This window comes from Stenella coeruleoalba (genome assembly GCF_951394435.1).
Source record: "Stenella coeruleoalba genome assembly, chromosome: 14".
Taxonomy (NCBI): domain Eukaryota; kingdom Metazoa; phylum Chordata; class Mammalia; order Artiodactyla; family Delphinidae; genus Stenella; species Stenella coeruleoalba.
The window spans coordinates 11,637,305-11,655,064 of record NC_137160.1 but is presented as its reverse complement, the minus strand read 5'-3'; the positions used below and the strand labels follow the sequence as shown (position 1 = coordinate 11,655,064).

General features: G+C 37.4%; 1 long non-coding RNA gene across 2 annotated transcripts in view; it reads right to left on the bottom strand.

Moving 5' to 3' along the window:
* Nucleotides 1-17,279, bottom strand: part of LOC307196843 — a 97,011-nt gene extending 79,732 nt beyond the window's left edge. For both annotated transcript variants that reach the window (XR_013831249.1, XR_013831250.1), the window contains exon 1: nt 16,898-17,279. This is a non-coding gene — a long non-coding RNA (uncharacterized lncRNA). The remainder of the gene's footprint in view (nt 1-16,897) is intronic.
* Between the last annotated feature and the right edge of the window lie 481 nt (nt 17,280-17,760).

Sequence of the window (17,760 nt, the reverse complement as noted above, 5' to 3'; positions counted from 1 at the left end):
TAAAAGCATAAATTATTAGTAGTCACATCTGTGCACTGGAAAACTGAGAATCAGAAAGTTTAAGAATCTAGTTCAAGATCACACAGTTAAATGAGGAAGTTGGAATTCAAATCCAGGATTTTCTGATGATGAATTCCACAGAGTTCTCATTATACCCAAAAGTGGGGGACTTATTACCCCATATACATAGGACAGATGTTCCTTTTTAAAATGTTTATAACTTTTCATTTTCACTTAAGAATGGCATTTAAGCATAGAATCCCTTAGATTACATGTTCAGCTCAGACTGAAAGATCTGAAAAAGGAAAAACAACTAGACTCAGTAGAAATTTACATCTTCTTCCTGGCTCTATTCTTGATAAGTATTGGACAAATGGAATCACTGTAGTTCCGTGAAAGATTTCAGAGGAGTGGGAGAAAGAGATTCTCATTTTATGTTAAGGATCGTAATTACAGATATTCATAGACAGGTACGCAGAAGTCTACTGGTATAATAAACTTAGTCATCAAAGAAATTAAGTTAAATTAGCTACAGTTTAAATGAAGATATTTAGAATGTATAAGCAGCAAGCATGAGCAAAAATGTTTCCAAAATCATGAGTAATCTTACCTCCTCTTTTAAGAACTGTAAGAAAGATAAATTATGTGGGCATTGGGTTTGCAGAGTCCCTAGACAAGGAAATCTACACAAGTTTCTAAAGTTAATTTTACTAAATACTTAGGAACTCTGGACTTGTTCTGTGAGACACAGTGACATTTCTAGTGGATCTTTCTGCAAATCCTCAATAATTAAAGGGATTTTGACTCTGGAACATTCACATCTGGCACACACACATCAAAGGTTAGAAACACAGGAACTCCTTCATTTCACATCAGAGAGTGGGAATTTATCAATATTAATTGAAAATGACAAGAATACAGCTGTACCAAACAATTCCTATGACTAATTAAAATCCAGGGAAGAAAATGACTTTCTCAAATATTTTTTTTTATGATTGATTAGAATTTCATTTTAAACCATGATAGTATTTGCCTAAGAATTCGCAGATCTCTAACCTACTTAGTCTCAGTTTCTTCATCTTTAATGAAAACACTTGCCATGAATTATCTGGGTAACTGGAAATTACATGGAAGGCACAAACTTTAACCAATTAGAAAGTCTGAGAGCGTACCGTAATATTCACTGAGCCACTGGCACCTAACATGATATGAAAATGGGCAGAACATTTTATTTCTCACATTCAAAAATGCATTTTCTTTTTAAGACTATTTTTTAGAACAGTGTTAGGTTTGCAACATAATTGAAAAGAAGGTACGAAGATTTTCCCTATATCTTCTACCCCCACACATGCATAGCCTCCACCATTATCAACATCAGTCACCAGAATGGCATATTTTTTATGAAGGATGAACCTACATTGACACATTATTACCCGAAGTTCATAGTTTATCTTAGGATTCACTCTTTGGGGTGTACATTCTATAGGTTGACAAAAGTGTAAGGATATATATCCATCATTATAATATCACACAGAGCATCTCACTACCTTAAAAATCCAGTGTGCTTTGCCTGTTTTTCTCTTCTCCCCACCCTTGGCAACCACAGATCATTTTAATGTCTCCATAGTTTTGCCTTTTCCAGAATTTCATAAAGTTGAAATCACACAGCATGTAGACCTTGCAAATTGACTTTTTTCACAAAGTAATATGCACCTAAATTTTTTCCCTATGTTTTCATGGCTTGATAGCTCACTTCTCTTTAACACTGAATAATATTCCATGGTCTGGATGTACCACAATTTATTTCTCCATTCACCTACTGAAGGACATCTGGTTGTTTCCAGCTTTTGGCAGTTATGAATTAAACTGCTGTAAACACCCATGTACATGTTTTTGTGTGGACATAAGTTTTCAGCTCCTTTGGGTAAATACCAAGGAGCATGATTGCTGGATCATATGACAAGAGTAGGTTTAGTTTTGTAAGAAACTGCCAAGCTATTTTCCTGAATGGCTGTACCATCTGCCCTCCCACCAGCAATGAATGAGAGTTCCTGTTGCTCCCCATTCTTGTCAGCATTTGGTGGTGTCAGTTTTCCAGGTTTTAGCCCTCCTAATAGGTGTGTGGAAATCATTCATTGTTTTAATTTGCATTTCCCTGATGACATATGATGTGGAGCATGCTTATTTGCCATCTGTGTATCTTCTTTGGTGAAGTGTCCTTGGCCCATTTTTTTATTCAGGTTGTTTATTTTCTTACTATAGAGTTTTAAGTGTTCTTTGTATATTTTGGGTAACAATCCTTTATCAAATGTGTCTTTTGCAAATATTTTCTACCAGAAAATATCTTCTAATTCTCTTGATATTACCATTTGGAGAGCAGAATTTCTAATTTTAATAAAGTCCAGCTTATCATTTCCTTCATGAATCATGTCTTTGGCATTGTATCTAAAAAGGCATCACCTGAATGGATAAAGAAGATGTGGCACATATATACGATGGAATATTACTCAGCCATAAAAAGAAACGAAATTGAGCTATTTGTAATGAGGTGGATAGACCTAGAGTCTGTCACACAGAGTGAAGTAAGTCAGAAAGAGAAAAACAAATACCATATGCTAACACATATGTATGGAATCTAAAAAAAAAAAAAAAGGTCATGAAGAACCTAGGGGCAAGACGGGAATAAAGACACAGACCTGCTAGAGAATGGACTTGAGGACATGGGGAGGGGGAAGGGTAAGCTGGGACAAAGTGAGAGAGTGGCATGGACATATATACACTACCAAATGTAAGGTAGATAGCTAGTGGGAAGCTGCTGCATAGCACAGGGAGATCAGCTCGGTGTTTTGTGACTGCCTGGAGGGTGGGAGGGAGGGAGATGCAAGAGGGAAGAGATATGGGGATATATGTATATGTATAGCTGATTCACTTTGTTATACAGCAGAAGCTAACACACCATTGTAAAGCAATTATACTCCAATAAAGATGTTAAAAAACTAAAATAAAATAAAAAAGCATCACCATATCCAAGTTCATTTAGGTTTTCTCCTGTGTTGCACGTTGCAGATTTCTTTTAATCGCTACTTATTTTAATGATTTCCAAACCATAAACTACAGGGATTGAATTAGATCACTTCTATGGCACCTTGCTTTATGTGTTTTAAATGACCATGACTAAATTTCAAAATATTCATTTCCTATGAGAAACTCAATATGATATTATGGTTCTTCTGGTATAATCACAAAAAATAACCTGGTTTAAAAGATAAAAATAATATTTAAATGATATAAAGTTCAGAGACTCAAGGTGATAGACTGTAAACGTGCCCACGCCAAGATGACTCTGTTCCTAAAGTTATTACTCTACTTCATTTACAAAGCCCTGGAAAAAAAAGTAACAGATGGGATTTTTTTGAGTGTGCCACAGTTCACTCTTTGGTTAGGAAAATGAAGAACATCTTACTAATCTTCACATGTGAGATAAAAAATTCATAGGAAGGTATTTCCTCAAATGACAATGAGTATGTTAATTTAAAAAAGGATTACAAATTCTAGGTAATATATCATGTGTCTGCTATACTCATAATGACACTGTTGTTTGTATATTAGTTTTCCATGGCTGTGTAACAAATTACCTCAAATGTAACAGCTGGAAACAACATTTATTTGTTATCTCAAAGTTCTGTAGGTCAGAAACCTGGTCAGGCGCAGTTGGGCTCTCTGATTAGAATCTTACAAGGCCAAAATCATTAAAAAAAAAAATTCTTCCCTCCCTTCTCTTCAAATTCTACCAATATTTCAGGGTGCTTTCAAGTACCACCATGAAATTTTGGGGGATTTTCTCGTTGACTCTGGTATCTTTCTTCTAAGTAAATGCATTAATACATAGTTTGTATTATGCAAAATTGGATAGTATTAATATTTTTTCTTGTTCTCAAGTTTTGGCACATTTTAAAACTGTGCCAAACTAGACTACGAGCTATCACAGAGTGTTTATTTCATGAATACCTTATGTCACTCACAGCATCAACCAAAGTTTTAAATACACAGCAGATAGTGCTTATTAATTTTTCGCTACATATGAACATCCCAATGTAGAATACAATGTCAAAATAAAAATTATCAAAATGGAATAATTTCCATTAAACCTGGGATAGTCCCCTTGTTTTACATTCAAGGAAGCACTTCCTTTTTGAAAACGCTTTGTCATTTACTTTTTCATACTGTCTTACTCCTGTCCGTTGCTGCTTTTTGTCCATACAAATTTTTCCAGTTGGTGACAAGGTAAAATCTATAACCGGAAGGTTAACAATTGTAGGCACATGAAAAAGGATTGATTATGAAAGGCAAAACAAAATTGCAGAAAATTCAACATCATATAAAAATATCATGTGGATCCCTCACCCTAGCTTTTTGTGCCCCCAGCAGATATATTTTGGAACAATTTGGTTGGCTTAATAAGAGCTCTGGCACTAACTTCAACCTTCAGGGTTTAGCATCTGAACATCCTCTTTAGGTGCCAGATTGGGCTGCCCTGGAGTTGATGGGGATTTGATGAATTTGTGTGTATGTACATCATGGATAGATGAAGAGGCAGGGCCTGGAAGCAGGCAAAGCCACTGAGAAAGAGAATTGTTGGGAAACAGCATCCAAATATACTGTAATATGACAAAAGTCAGTAGACCCAGAGCCAGCCCATTAAGGAGCAAGGTTTGAGCCATCAAGTTGAGCCATCTGGCCACTTTACCTTGGCTACTGATGGCGAAATAAAGGCAGGCCATCCTGGAGTCAACAATAATTGGGATGGCTTTTCAATGCTCCCTGACATTTCCATTTCAAGAATACACCAGAATGTTTCTATGTTTGATGTCTACTTTTCTTTTCATTTTAATCAATTCTAGTAGTAGGGTTATATATTTTAATGGCATTTCTTCCCAAATATAGAGGTCATCTATCAAAGAGAAAATGACACTGACTTTCCCCTTACACAATATTTGGAATAAGCTAAGATGGCCATATCTAAAAATCTTTCCTAGTAAAACAATTGGAACTTCCTCCACATAAGGACTTTTAAAATTCAAACAGAAAGTGCAATGGATAAATACAGGGTGAGTCTCTAACTTGTGCTTACTGCGAATATTCCAACTCTGTTTAGTTTGTGTTCCCAGAGGAATTTGTGCCCATCGGGGGTTATATTGCGAAGTGTTAAAAAGAGTCCTGATATGTTATCTCGTGGCTGAGGACCTCAACCTTGGATGCTAGAAAAGTTACAGCTTGTGTTTACGGATTTTTTATAAGTGTGAATTCTATGATCACATTTGGAAAGGGGAAAGTACAAATAATTTTGAATGCTTACTTTTAGGATATACTCTTTTTAGTGTGCGAATTAGAGACCGCTTTGCCATGGTCAATGAGCAAAGCAAAACAATTCATTCCTAATCTGGGTGAAATTTTTGATTTGTAATCGATATAAATCTGTTGAGTTAATAATGATAAAGCATACTACTTCTTTCAATAGGTAAAAGCAAAGAAGCCAATGAAATATAATTTTTAGCTTCTGGTATAATAGCTTTGGAGGTAGATAAACTGGTCTCAGGGGAGCCTCCTTCTGATAGAAAGAAGACATTAGAGGGTCAGATATCCTAAATAATCAGTCCAAGTGATTGATCAAGGATGTTGGAAGGTTGTAATTTGGATCTTTTTTGGGGATGAAGCTGTGAGAACCAACTTCATTTCCAGGCACAGGAACTAGAGTCCAGTCAGAGATATTAACTGTTGTTTGTCTTGAGCCACATCGTTTCTAGGGGATAAATGCTTTCCTGGGAGTAGAGGCAGGAGAGGTAATTGACAGTCTTCTCTTCATACAGTACATCAAAGCAATAGGTCCGTTTCCTTAGCGATAGAGCAGGCTTTCTGTGTGTGTGTGTTTGTGGGTGATGGGCAGAAAGTCTGTCTGATCAGCATTTCTGATCTTTCTCAATCCCTACATCTAACTAAGGAGTCACTCTACAGGAAAATCCCTGACTTCTATTCAGTAGAGTGCCTGGATCTTCCTTAGCACAGCAGATGAATATACCAATGAACCCTCACACACAGGCAAGTCAGATCCAGAATTAACTCATTGCCCTCAGCTTCATGCTCAGGGAGGTTCTGTAGGGCTCTGTTCTAGATGCCACCTGGGCTGCTTCATTTTGCTCACCCCCAGTGTGCAAAGCCAGTCCTTACGATTGAACTCCTGCCTTGTTTATTGAGAATTCTCCACTCTCTCTACTGGAACTGAAATCTTTCTATTTTTTCTAGCTTATTTCATAGAACACTGATTCCTTAGTTCAGGAAAAAAAGAAAAATAGTTTGCTTTGTTTTGTTTATGGTGTCAGAAATTGTGCCAAGAGATCTTTGCATTTATTATCTCATAGAGTCCTGAAAACAATGCTAAGATGCAAATATTATTACTGTCATTTTGTAGACAAACAGGTGTATACTATTTAACAATTTCCTCAAAATCACTGGCTGCTTTAAATTTGAATAGAAGAAGACAACTTGGTAATCACCTGAGTTCCCAAAGGATCATCATCTCTGAGTTAGCTTGAATTTAGATCACAACAGGTTATACAACTGGTACATCATTATAGATTCTAATAATAATAATACATTTTATAGGAAGGTGATCTCAATTTAGGCACCTGAACCTATGTATCTCTGGATGTGAGAATATTTTCTCATATTTTGTGATAAAAGTAATATTTATCTTATCATTTTATCAGTATTATTTTTTTCATTTTAGATTGTTTTAATAATTCTATCTCCCTTTGACTTTTGCGTTAGTCAAAACAGTATTGCAAATAATTGAATTCCAACTTAAGCTAGCTTAAGCAAATAATAGTAACAATTACAACAATAATAAATATAAAGGGGAATAATTTATCTGACAAATCAAAGGTATAATGTGAGCAAAACTAAGTCTGGTTGTTAATTCAATAGTCAGGCCTTTTCCTGTCTCCATGTCTAGTACTACTAGCCTCCGCTTAGCTTCCACTGAGGTCGTTTCAACCCCACAGCACAACGTCATCCATCAGCCCCAGTCACTTATTTCTCCCTTTAAAGGAAGTTGTCTGGAAATCAAAAGTCTTACCAATAGTCTTACCCTATAATTCTTGTAGAAACTATTCAAATAGTTCTCGAATTGGGAGAGCTTGAATAATGAGCCTATTTTTAACCAGTCAGGCTGGCTCCTAACAGTGGAAATGGTCAGGCCATTTAGACCATTTGAAATGGGTTTTAAGCAGAAAATTACAAGATACATTTGTTCTGTTACCAAAAGAAAGAAAACATTGATGTTGGACAGGCAAAATTAAGTATTGTCTACAACACGTTTTTACATTTAAATGGAGACCAAGAAATATAAGACTAATTTAAAAATTAGGACAGTTTTTGCTTTCAACTAGGTAGATTAGAAGTATTTTATATTCTCATTAAATTACTAAGTATTCTCTTTGGATTTTTTTTCCAGTAATATTTCTGAATAAATAATTGGAATATATACAGACCCTTTCTTGTCTTACAATGGTGTTATGTGCCAATAAACCCACTGTAAGTTGAAAACATCTTAAGTTGAAAATGCATTTAATACACCTGACCCGCCAAACATCATTGCTTAGCCTAGCTTACCTTAAATATAATCAGAACACTTCCATTAGCCTATAGTTGAGTAAAATCATCTAACACAAAGAATATCTCATGTAATTCGTTGAATACCAAAATTGAGTACTGTTGGTGAAAAACAGAATGGTTGTCTTGGTACAGAACAGTAGTAAGTGTATTGGTTGTGTACCCTTGTGATCTGGCTGATAGAGAACTGTGCTGCCCAGCATCATGAGAGAGGATCATGCCATACATCCCTAGCCCAGAGAAAAGATCAAAATTTAAAATCTGAAGTTCAGTTTCTACTGAATGTCTATCACTTTTGCACCACTGTAAAGTTGAAAAATCATTAAGTTAAACCATGGTAATCGGGGACCATCTGTATGTGAATTTTCTTTTCATACTTGTGAATTAGCTTACATGAAAATTTTACAGTGATACAGAATTTCATTTAATTTACTTTATAATAACTTATCTTTATGAAAAATTAGTGGGATTATCATTAAAAAGGCTCGATCACTTTCCAATGATAGAAACATCATTTTCTTTCTATCCCAATGCTTTGACCCTAAAATGAACCACAGGAAAAATACTAATCTTACTAACTGAGAACCTCAAAGAGAAAAATATAAAATCCAAATTAAATAAAAATACCGATTTTTGAGCCATCCCATTGTTCTCTGTATAAAAGAATCCAGCCTCTTTTTGGGAAAATGTAGTATCTAAACTCTATCTCCAACTTGTAAAATTACTTGTTAATTTTCATATTTTACAATTACAATCTTATAGTTTGGGGAAGGAGATATTTGTCCTTCCTTTGATGTGTCCACAGTCTTGTGTCATTTATCAGTGCACTTCATTAAAAATTTAATTCAAAAATATTAGTGAAGGACCTAGTAGATTTAAGTAATGATTGGCCCTGTGTGAGAGCATTTAATCACATTTTATTGTAAATTTTTAAATTTCTAAATCTGTAATTTTAAGAAATAATAACATGACCCACCTCCTAGAGAAATGGAAATAAAAACAAAAGTAAACAAATGGGACCTAATGAAACTTAAAAGCTTTTGCGCAGTAAAGGAAACCATAAAGAAGACCAAAAGACAACCCTCAGAATGGGAGAAAATATTTGCAAATGAAGCAACTGACAAAGGATTAATCTCCAAAATTTATAAGCAGCTCATGCAGCTCAATAACAAAAAAACAACCCAATCCAAAAATGGGCAGAAGACCTAAATAGACATTTCTCCAAAGAAGATATACAGAGTGCCAAATAACACATGACAGAAAGCTCAACATCACTAATCATTAGAGAAACGCAAATCAAAACTACAATGAGATATCATCTCACACCAGTCAGAATGGCCATCATCAAAAAATCTACAAACAATAAATGCTGGAGAGGGTGTGGAGAAAAGGGAACCCTCTTGCACTGTTGGTGGGAATGTAAATTGATACAGCCACTGTGGAGAACAGTATGGAGGTTCCTTAAAAAACTACAAATAGAACTACCATATGACCCAGCAATCCCACTACTGGGCATGTACCCTGAGAAAACCATAATTCAAAAAGAGTCATGTACCACAATGTTCGTTGCAGCTCTATTTACAATAGCCCAGAGATGGCAACAACCTAAGTGTCCATCGTCGGATGAATGGATAAAGAAGATGTGGCACATATATACAATGGAATATTACTCAGCCATAAAAAGAAACGAAATTGAGCTATTTGTAATGAGGTGGATAGACCTAGAGTCTGTCATACAGAGTGAAGTAAGTCAGAAAGAGAGAGACAAATACCGTATGCTAACACATATATATGGAATTTAAGAAAAAAATGTCATGAAAAACCTAGGGGTGAAACAGGAATAAAGACACAGACTTACTAGAGAATGGACTTGAGGCTATGGGGAGGGGGAAGGGTAAACGGTGACAAAGCGAGAGAGAGGCATGGACATATATACACTACCAAACGTAAGGTACATAGCTAGTGGGAAGCAGCCGCATAGCGCAGGGAGATCAGCTCGGTGCTTTGTGACCGCCTGGAGGGGTGGGATAGGGAGGGTGGGAGAGAGGGAGATGCAAGCGGGAAGAGATATGGGAACATATGTATATATATAACTGATTCATTTTCTTGTGAAGCTGAAACTAACATACCATTGTAAAGCAATTATACTCCAATAAAGATGTTAAAATGAAAAAAAAAAAAGAAATAATAACAAAATATCCATAATCAGGTTATTTTATTGCTTTCTTAATTTTTCCCTGATATAAATTTTATCAAGTTAATTTACTCTCTGTGTAAGAATGCTTGCACAAAAGTAATCTTGGTTTGCGGATTTTCCCATGAGATTCAGAGCTACAAGCTGATTCTTCATGAAATTTGGAGTTGGTACTACTTTTATGCTTTGGAGTTAGGAGTAGCTAAATTCTCAAAACTCATACCTGTGTCCTAAAAAGAAAAACCACAATAATCAGAATACAATGGATCCCAGGATCCTCATACATGGGCTTTATTATATTAACCTTTATTTCTCACTATTTAACAAAACAGTTCTCCTATTTCAAGCATTTACAATTTTTCTTTTTTCTTTTATAAATGCCCCCAATACTACAAATGTCCCCAATTCCTACACAACAATCTAGAAACTGCTGGACTCCCTTCTGTCCCACAGTTGGAAGAGAAGCATTTGTCACACATGTGGGCTTCAGTGGTGCATTCCTAATATCGTAGGATGATTCTAGCCATTACTGGTGACAAAAATTTCAATGTTCATTCATCCGTTCCTGGTATTCATTATGTGATTTAATTTTTCACAATTCATTCAAAACACTATAAATTACCAGTTTCATTTTAATAAACTATATTTTAAATTGTATTATTTATTTTCAATGGTTTTATATGCAAGATTGACTCTGGCATATTCAGCAATGCATCTCTCCTCTCCTGACACTGGAGGATCTTAAAATCTTCCGTTTTCTGCAAAACTGTATATTCTTTTATAAATATACAATCATTATTCTGATTACTTATAAAATGAATTTGACTTGAAGGTCAATGTAACAGACATCGAACAGAAATGCTAGAATAAAAGGAAGAAGAAGGTGGGAACTTAGACCGTAAGGACAGAGTCCAAGGTATCCCAGCCCTTTGTATAGGAAAAGAACTGTCTGATTTTCTGGCCAATTTTTACACTTCTCTTTTATAGACTTAATGTTTCAAAAGCCTCCTTCTGTGATTATACATTAAAAAGCTGAGCTAATAATGCTGTCCTTAGGGTTGTTGGAGAATATGAATTTGTTAAGTTATTCATAAACGTTCAACATTGTCATGCAAATAGTGTATACAGTGTAGAAGTGTATCATATGAAAGAAAATAATGTAAAATCACTTTAAGTATCACAAATAAAATTCTTCTTGACATTGTTGAGAATTTCCAAAATTGAATATTATTTATTCCTTCCTATAAAATCAATTTCTGCCAATACAATTGCAAAATAATATCAAACACCTTTCAAAAGGATATAAAAGTCACATGTATTAATAAAAATAAATACCAACTTTAATTATAACTCTGCATGAGATGGCTCAGAGATGAACACAGGGATAGTTAGGCGTTTTAGAGGGAGGATATCAGGTTATAGAGTCTCCCTACAGCATTACGGCAATGTCTCTTTGATCATTTTCTCTTTCGCTGTCTCCCTCTCTCACTGCTTGGCGGTCCCTTCTGGAAAGAGGAAAGCTCTTCATTCCCCCATAACAATACCACCAACAAAGTGCCATCCATATGCTAGATATGCGAAGGAGGAGGCCTGGAAATCTTCTACTCTATACAAAACGAGCCCTGTCAGTCCAGAGTCACCAACCGATTTCTGCAAATAAAGAGTTTATCCGGAAAATCACTTTTGGTACCAAATCTCCAGGTATTAATAAAAAGTCACTCTGGTTGGCCTAGTACTGTTGTGTATGCCTTTCTCAGTCTCCCCAAGAAAGACTGAGGCAGGGCAAGTCTTAGAATTAAAGACTTAATCAATCTCTGTTACCAGAACTATGACTCACAAGAGTGCTGGAAACTGTGATACTCTTGAGCGATTTGGACAAGCCAGCGTTTATCTCTGGTTTTCAGTTTGCTTATTAATAAATGACAGCTTAAGCTCAATGATAAAGCACTTATAGCCCTAAGATTTTTTTGAATCTACCTTCTCTCTTCTCTGTTATTATATTAGAAAGTTTTCTGTTTTCTGTTTATTTCCAAATGTGTATTGACTCAAGTTTCCATGTGCTATTATAGTGGCACTACAATGCAATATAGTGAAACTGTATCAGTTTATACAAGCAAAATAATAGTCACTAAGAATTTGCTAAGAATTGTTTGAGTACAGATTGCCATCCATATTTTCACGGCAATTTGAGCCCTGCATTGTGGGGTATAAGGAGTGGAAGCTGGGGTAGATTGTATATTGTGGTAGGTAGGTGAAATCCATATAAACGTTTTCTGTTGTTAAGTCACTGTTTTGATTTTTAGATTTTGTTTCAGGGAAAAAAATTTTTTAAACTTTGGTTTTTATGTCATTCGCAAATAATGTCACATTTCTCAATGACTTTCGAAATTAGAAGAAGTTTGTTTGCATTCAGCAGTAGCATGGAAACAATTTCAAATCAACTTTGGGACAGCGATAGCAAAATGTTTTGAAGTCGAGCATGGAGAATCATGTCTTATGCCATCTGTTGACAAAATGGAACTCTGCAGCCTGGAAGGCTCCTGAATAAACCTAAGGAGTGTATTAGTGCCAGAAGCTAATGTAGTGAGGAGAAAAACAGCAACAGCACAGCAACAACAGAAAGCCATGGGGTGTCCTCATAAGGAAGCAAACAAAAGAAAGATCAAGAAGTGCAAACCCACAACTTAGATGTTTCTTTATTTGCACACATCTGCTTACTGAACACATTCCAATTTAATTATACAGCCAAATTACCATCCCCTTACAGAACTATTGTCATGGTTTTCAGATTCTTCCAAGTATCAATTTCAGTGTAACTCCCTATGTGTTTCAAAACAATGCCTGGACATTTTCCTGTCTGCAATTATGTAACATCTGAGGATAAAGGCATTTTTTTCTTATCTGATCAAATTTTTCATGTTAATTCCCTAAAACAGCACCTGTATTTGTGTACATATCTTCCTGGTCCCTTGTCTCCATATCTTACTGAGACATTTAAAAGAATAAGTACGTACATTTTCATAGAAGTATTAGAGATATAGAATATGCATTTCCTTTTTTCCAACTTAAATGAGCTAAGATTTCTGCTTATACAATAGATGACAAACTTTAAACAAAAACTAATTCACTGAATATGATTGCCATCAGTTCTAGAAGCATGATGAAAAGCTTTTTTTTCAAAAGTATCAATATTACAGAAGCTTTAGTCCAAAAAATAAATTTCCACTGAATCTTATGCCAGCAGGAAAGGTTGAGGAATTATCTCACCCACTGCTTTTCTGTGAAAATCTGTTTTCTGGCGTGAGATGGATTTACTTATAACAATTATTGAAGTTTTAAATATATGCCTATAAATGTTACTGCCTTTAGGGAAAGTAAGGATTTTATCTCTATCAAAGATGCTTATATATTATTTGGTAGACTGATTGGTGGAACATAGGTATACAAACTGAGAAATAGTACAGAGACTATAGACAACTGACAAAACTAATTTAGTAAATTGGCCACCCATTTATTTATTCAACAAACATTTATTAAATGTTTTCTTTGTGCCAAGGAATATATAAGATGATTTTTACATCCATTATTATACTAAGTTTATACAGTCCTTAAGGCAAATCCTTCTTCCTGATGTAGATAACTGACTCAATATTTTGTTTTTCTAATTCTCAATTGTTTGATTGTGTTATATGAGTACTATCCTGATTTCCTTTTCAGGAGTCTCTCAAATAAAATATAAAAACAAAACCAAAAAGTCAAGTTGCAGTATGAAGGTTTTACATTCCACTGAGATTATAAGAATTTGAATTTGAATTTGCATTAGCAAGGAGAGATCCAGATTGTGTGTGTGTCCTGAAGTTTATATAATTTTTGGTATTTCTAATCTTGATTAACTTCCGAGTAAAGCTGTTATTCCTTGGCTTACTCAGAAACACACTGTTCCCAAATATCACAACGTGAAAAGAAACAAACATGGTTTTAAGTCTTTTAAAAGGTAGACTAGGTCTGATCCAGATCTGGACAAGGCTTAGGTTATTGCAAAGACTACATGGTACCCTGAGGTGCTGGGGAAAACAGCCAATGAACCCAGGCAGAAGCCCATCCATTTGGCAAATATGAGGTTTCTCTAGTGGAGACAGCTGCTCTCCTGCCCTTCCGGCTGAAATCTACTGGAAAAAAGTCCCTACAGATGAAAAGGAGGACAGAAAACGTTGGCGATATAGGAGAAATCCAACAAAATAAGGACCTACAGCCAAGAGAAAAGCAGTTTATAACAACCTGTTTAGAAAATTGGGCCCAGATCTCCTCAGGGAAATGCCAGTCGCCTTTTCTTCTTTCAAATGTATTTTCTACTCTTTCCCACCTAGTTTTTTAAAGTATTTAACCATGAGCTATCTTTCAATAACACAGGGTAAGAAGGAAAGCTTTTTTTGCATTGACTCAATCATGGATAATTGTTCAGAAAGCAGCAAGTTCTTTGGAAGAGAAAGAGCATTGCTCATTGATCAGCATGGCAGTTCACTTTGTCAGCAGTCATATAAGAGCCGGCATCCATAAAAATTTCTCTGAAGAGTTTATTGTAGAACCAATCAGTAATTTGAGCAAATGAGTGAATGAATATCTAAACTCTATAATATCCATGTTATGGTCTTGTGTGTATGACTAGGTGGTTCTGAAAAGGGTAAAAATTATTTTTAGTTTTCTAGAACTAGGTTACTAGCCAGAAAAAATTTAAGTATCTGGTCAAAAAAAATTTTTAGAGACTTCAGTGATAGGAAGAGTCTCTGTACTAGGACAGGCAGAGAAATGATGTTTTCTGGAGAGAAAAACAAAGACATAAAGAAACAATAAACAAAAAGCCATAGCATAGCACATCTACGTTTGATTCCCAGTAGTGCTTGACCAAGGATTCCGCCACATCTGAAAATGTCTGGATGACAGATGTTGCGAACAGACCAGAAATCTATTAGTATGAAAGATCTGGGACTCTTCTGTGAACAATTCTTCCTAAGAAAAGAGGTCCTTGAAATTCCTGTAATTAGAGTGATTACAGAGATCTCAGCCCACTCTTCTCTTTCTAATGACATAATAGGATCGCATGTTTGTGACTTGCTTTGCCAGTGATATGCGAGTGGAAGCAATGTCTGTTGGTTCCTGGGGCGGTGGGGGGGGGGGGGGGGCGTTTAAAAGCCAGTACGCAACTTGCCACAATTCCCCATCACACCTCAGCCACTGTGGAGACATATGTTAGAGAAAGACTCTCAGCTCCATGGTGAACACGTGCACCAGTCACCTTGCTGGGAAGCGCTGGATGACCCTTGTGAGTGAGCATAATCTTGGAGTCACTGTATCAGAAAAAGGCTTTGAGGAATCTGTGTGAAAAACCCCCTTGCTGATCCCTGCGGAGGCTTTGAGAACAGAAGCACCAGGGGTGGCCTCACTGGGGGTGGGGGGGGGGGTGGGCAGGAACAGATAGGGGAATCCCAGTAAAGGTAGGAAAATGGGAGACATCCCTTTTAAGGCTTCTAAAAATATGAGAGTGGACTTTACATAGGGCCAGATGTGCCTTAATTTCAGCATGTAAGAATTGCACATATTGACTAATAATGTGTTTACTCTATCTCTCCAGGGGACTGGGTTGTCTGGAAAAGCCTGGTTAATAGGTCCTAATTTCAATGACTGCCTCACATACTTCTGCTCTAATGTGTATGCTTATACCCTTTTCTTCTTCTTGTAGCTATGATCATGCCAGAAACCATAACATTATTCATAGGGGTTTGAATCTTCTCTGGTAAAGATAGGGGTATGTTTGATGTATTTTGGTCACCTTGATGACAACATAATAATGCAAGTTTAAATACTTAATTACAAAAGAGAATTCATGAAATAAGAGTAGAATGATGTAAATAGATTCAGCTGAAATGTGCCTCAAATTTGAGCCTCCCAAAATAATAATATAGCACTGTCGACTTGAAATTTCAGAAGTTTGCCTCAGTCTTTGAAAGCTTCTATACACTGCATGTTTCAGAAGAGATGAGAGGCAAAATAAAATAATCATGAATTAGCACAGCTTAACAAAGCTTTCTATGAGCCATTACAAATATGTAATCAAAACCTTTTTAGTTCATCATATAATTCTGCTTAAAAAAGTGATCTAGTTGAACACCATGTAGTTTAATAATTTATTATAACTGATTAATACTTTAAATAAAATGTCTCTTCAATTAAATAGTTCCAAGTATTTGATTCTCCAAATTGTTCAAAATAATTTTTTCTCATCACCTACTAAATTAAATTTATTCTCTTAGGAGCTAAAGAGATTTTGGATCCACCTTTATATTCAAGTTGAAAATATCTCAATGGAGGAAAACACCCTTCGACTCTGCCTAAAATCTTGAGTTCTTCTTACTTGTTGTGCCCCCTCCCCACCAGTGATTGTTTTCCTGTCTGCATTAATGCAAAGTACCCATTAATAGTTTGAGGAATTGCACATGCTGCTATGGAAATATAGTGTGCGCACTGAAGCAACCTGTCAATAAATAAACTTGAAAAGTCTTTTGATTTCTGTTTCTGTACAAACCCAGCGTCAATAATGCTATTCAGACAACACTCCTGGGAATTGCTGGGGAAGATGGCGGAAGAGTAAGACGCGGAGATCACCTTCCTCCCCACAGATACACCAGAAATACATCTACACTTGGAACAACTCCTACAGAACACCTACTGGACGCTGGCAGAAGACCTCAGACCTCCCAAAAGGCAAGAAAGCCCCCACGTACCTGGGTAGGACAAAGAAAAAAGAATAAACAGAGACAAAAGGATAGGGACGGGACCTGCACCAGTGGGAGGGAGCCGTTTCCACACACTAGGAGCCCCTTCGCGGGCAGAGACGGCGGGTGGCAGAAGGGGAGAGCTTCGGAGCCGCGGAGGAGAGCACAGCAACAGGGATGCGGAGGGAAAAGCGGAGAGATTCCCGCACAGAGGATCGGGGCCGACCGGCACTCACCAGGCCAAGAGGCTTATCTGCTTACTCACCGGGGCGGGCGGGGCTGGGAGCTGAGGCTTGGGCTTCGGTCGGAGCGCCGGGAGAGGACTGCGGCTGGCGGCGTGAACACAGCCTGAAGGGGTTAGTTCACCACGGCTGGCCGGGAGGGAAAAAGTCTGGAGTTGCCGAAGAGGCAAGAGACTTTTTCTTCCCTCTTTGTTTGCTGGTGCGCGAGGAGAGGGGATTACGAGCGCTGCTTAAAGGAGCTCCAGAGACGGACGCGAGCCGCGGGTCAAAGCACGGACCCCAGAGACGGGTAAGAGACGCTAAGGCTGCTGCTGCCGCCACGAAGCCGCCTGTGTGCGAGCACAAGTCACTATCCACATCCCGCTTCCGGGGAGCCTGTGCAGCCCGCCACTGCCAGGCTCCAGGGATCCAGGGACGACTCCCCCGGAAGAACGCACGGCGTGCCTCACGCTAGTGCAACGTCACGCCGGCGCTACGTCACAACGGCCTCTGCCGCCGCAGGCCCGCCCCGCACTCCGTGCCCCTCCCTCCCCCCCCCCGGCCTGAGTGAGCCACAGCCCCCGAATCAGCGGCTCCTTTAACCCCGTCCTGTCTGAGCGAAGAACAGACGCCCTCCAGCGACCTACACGCAGAGGCGGGGCCAAATCCAAAGCTGAGCCCCGGGAGCTGTGCAAACAAAGAAGACAAAGGGAAATCTCTCTCAGCAGCCTCAGAAGCAGCGGATTAAAGCTCCACAATCAACGTGATGTACCTACACCTGTGGAACACCTGAATACACAGCGAATCATCCCAAATTAAGGAGGTGTTCTCTGAGAGGAAGATTTATGAATTTTTTCCCCATTTCCTCTTTTTCTGAGTGTGTATGTGTATGCGTCTGTGTGAAATT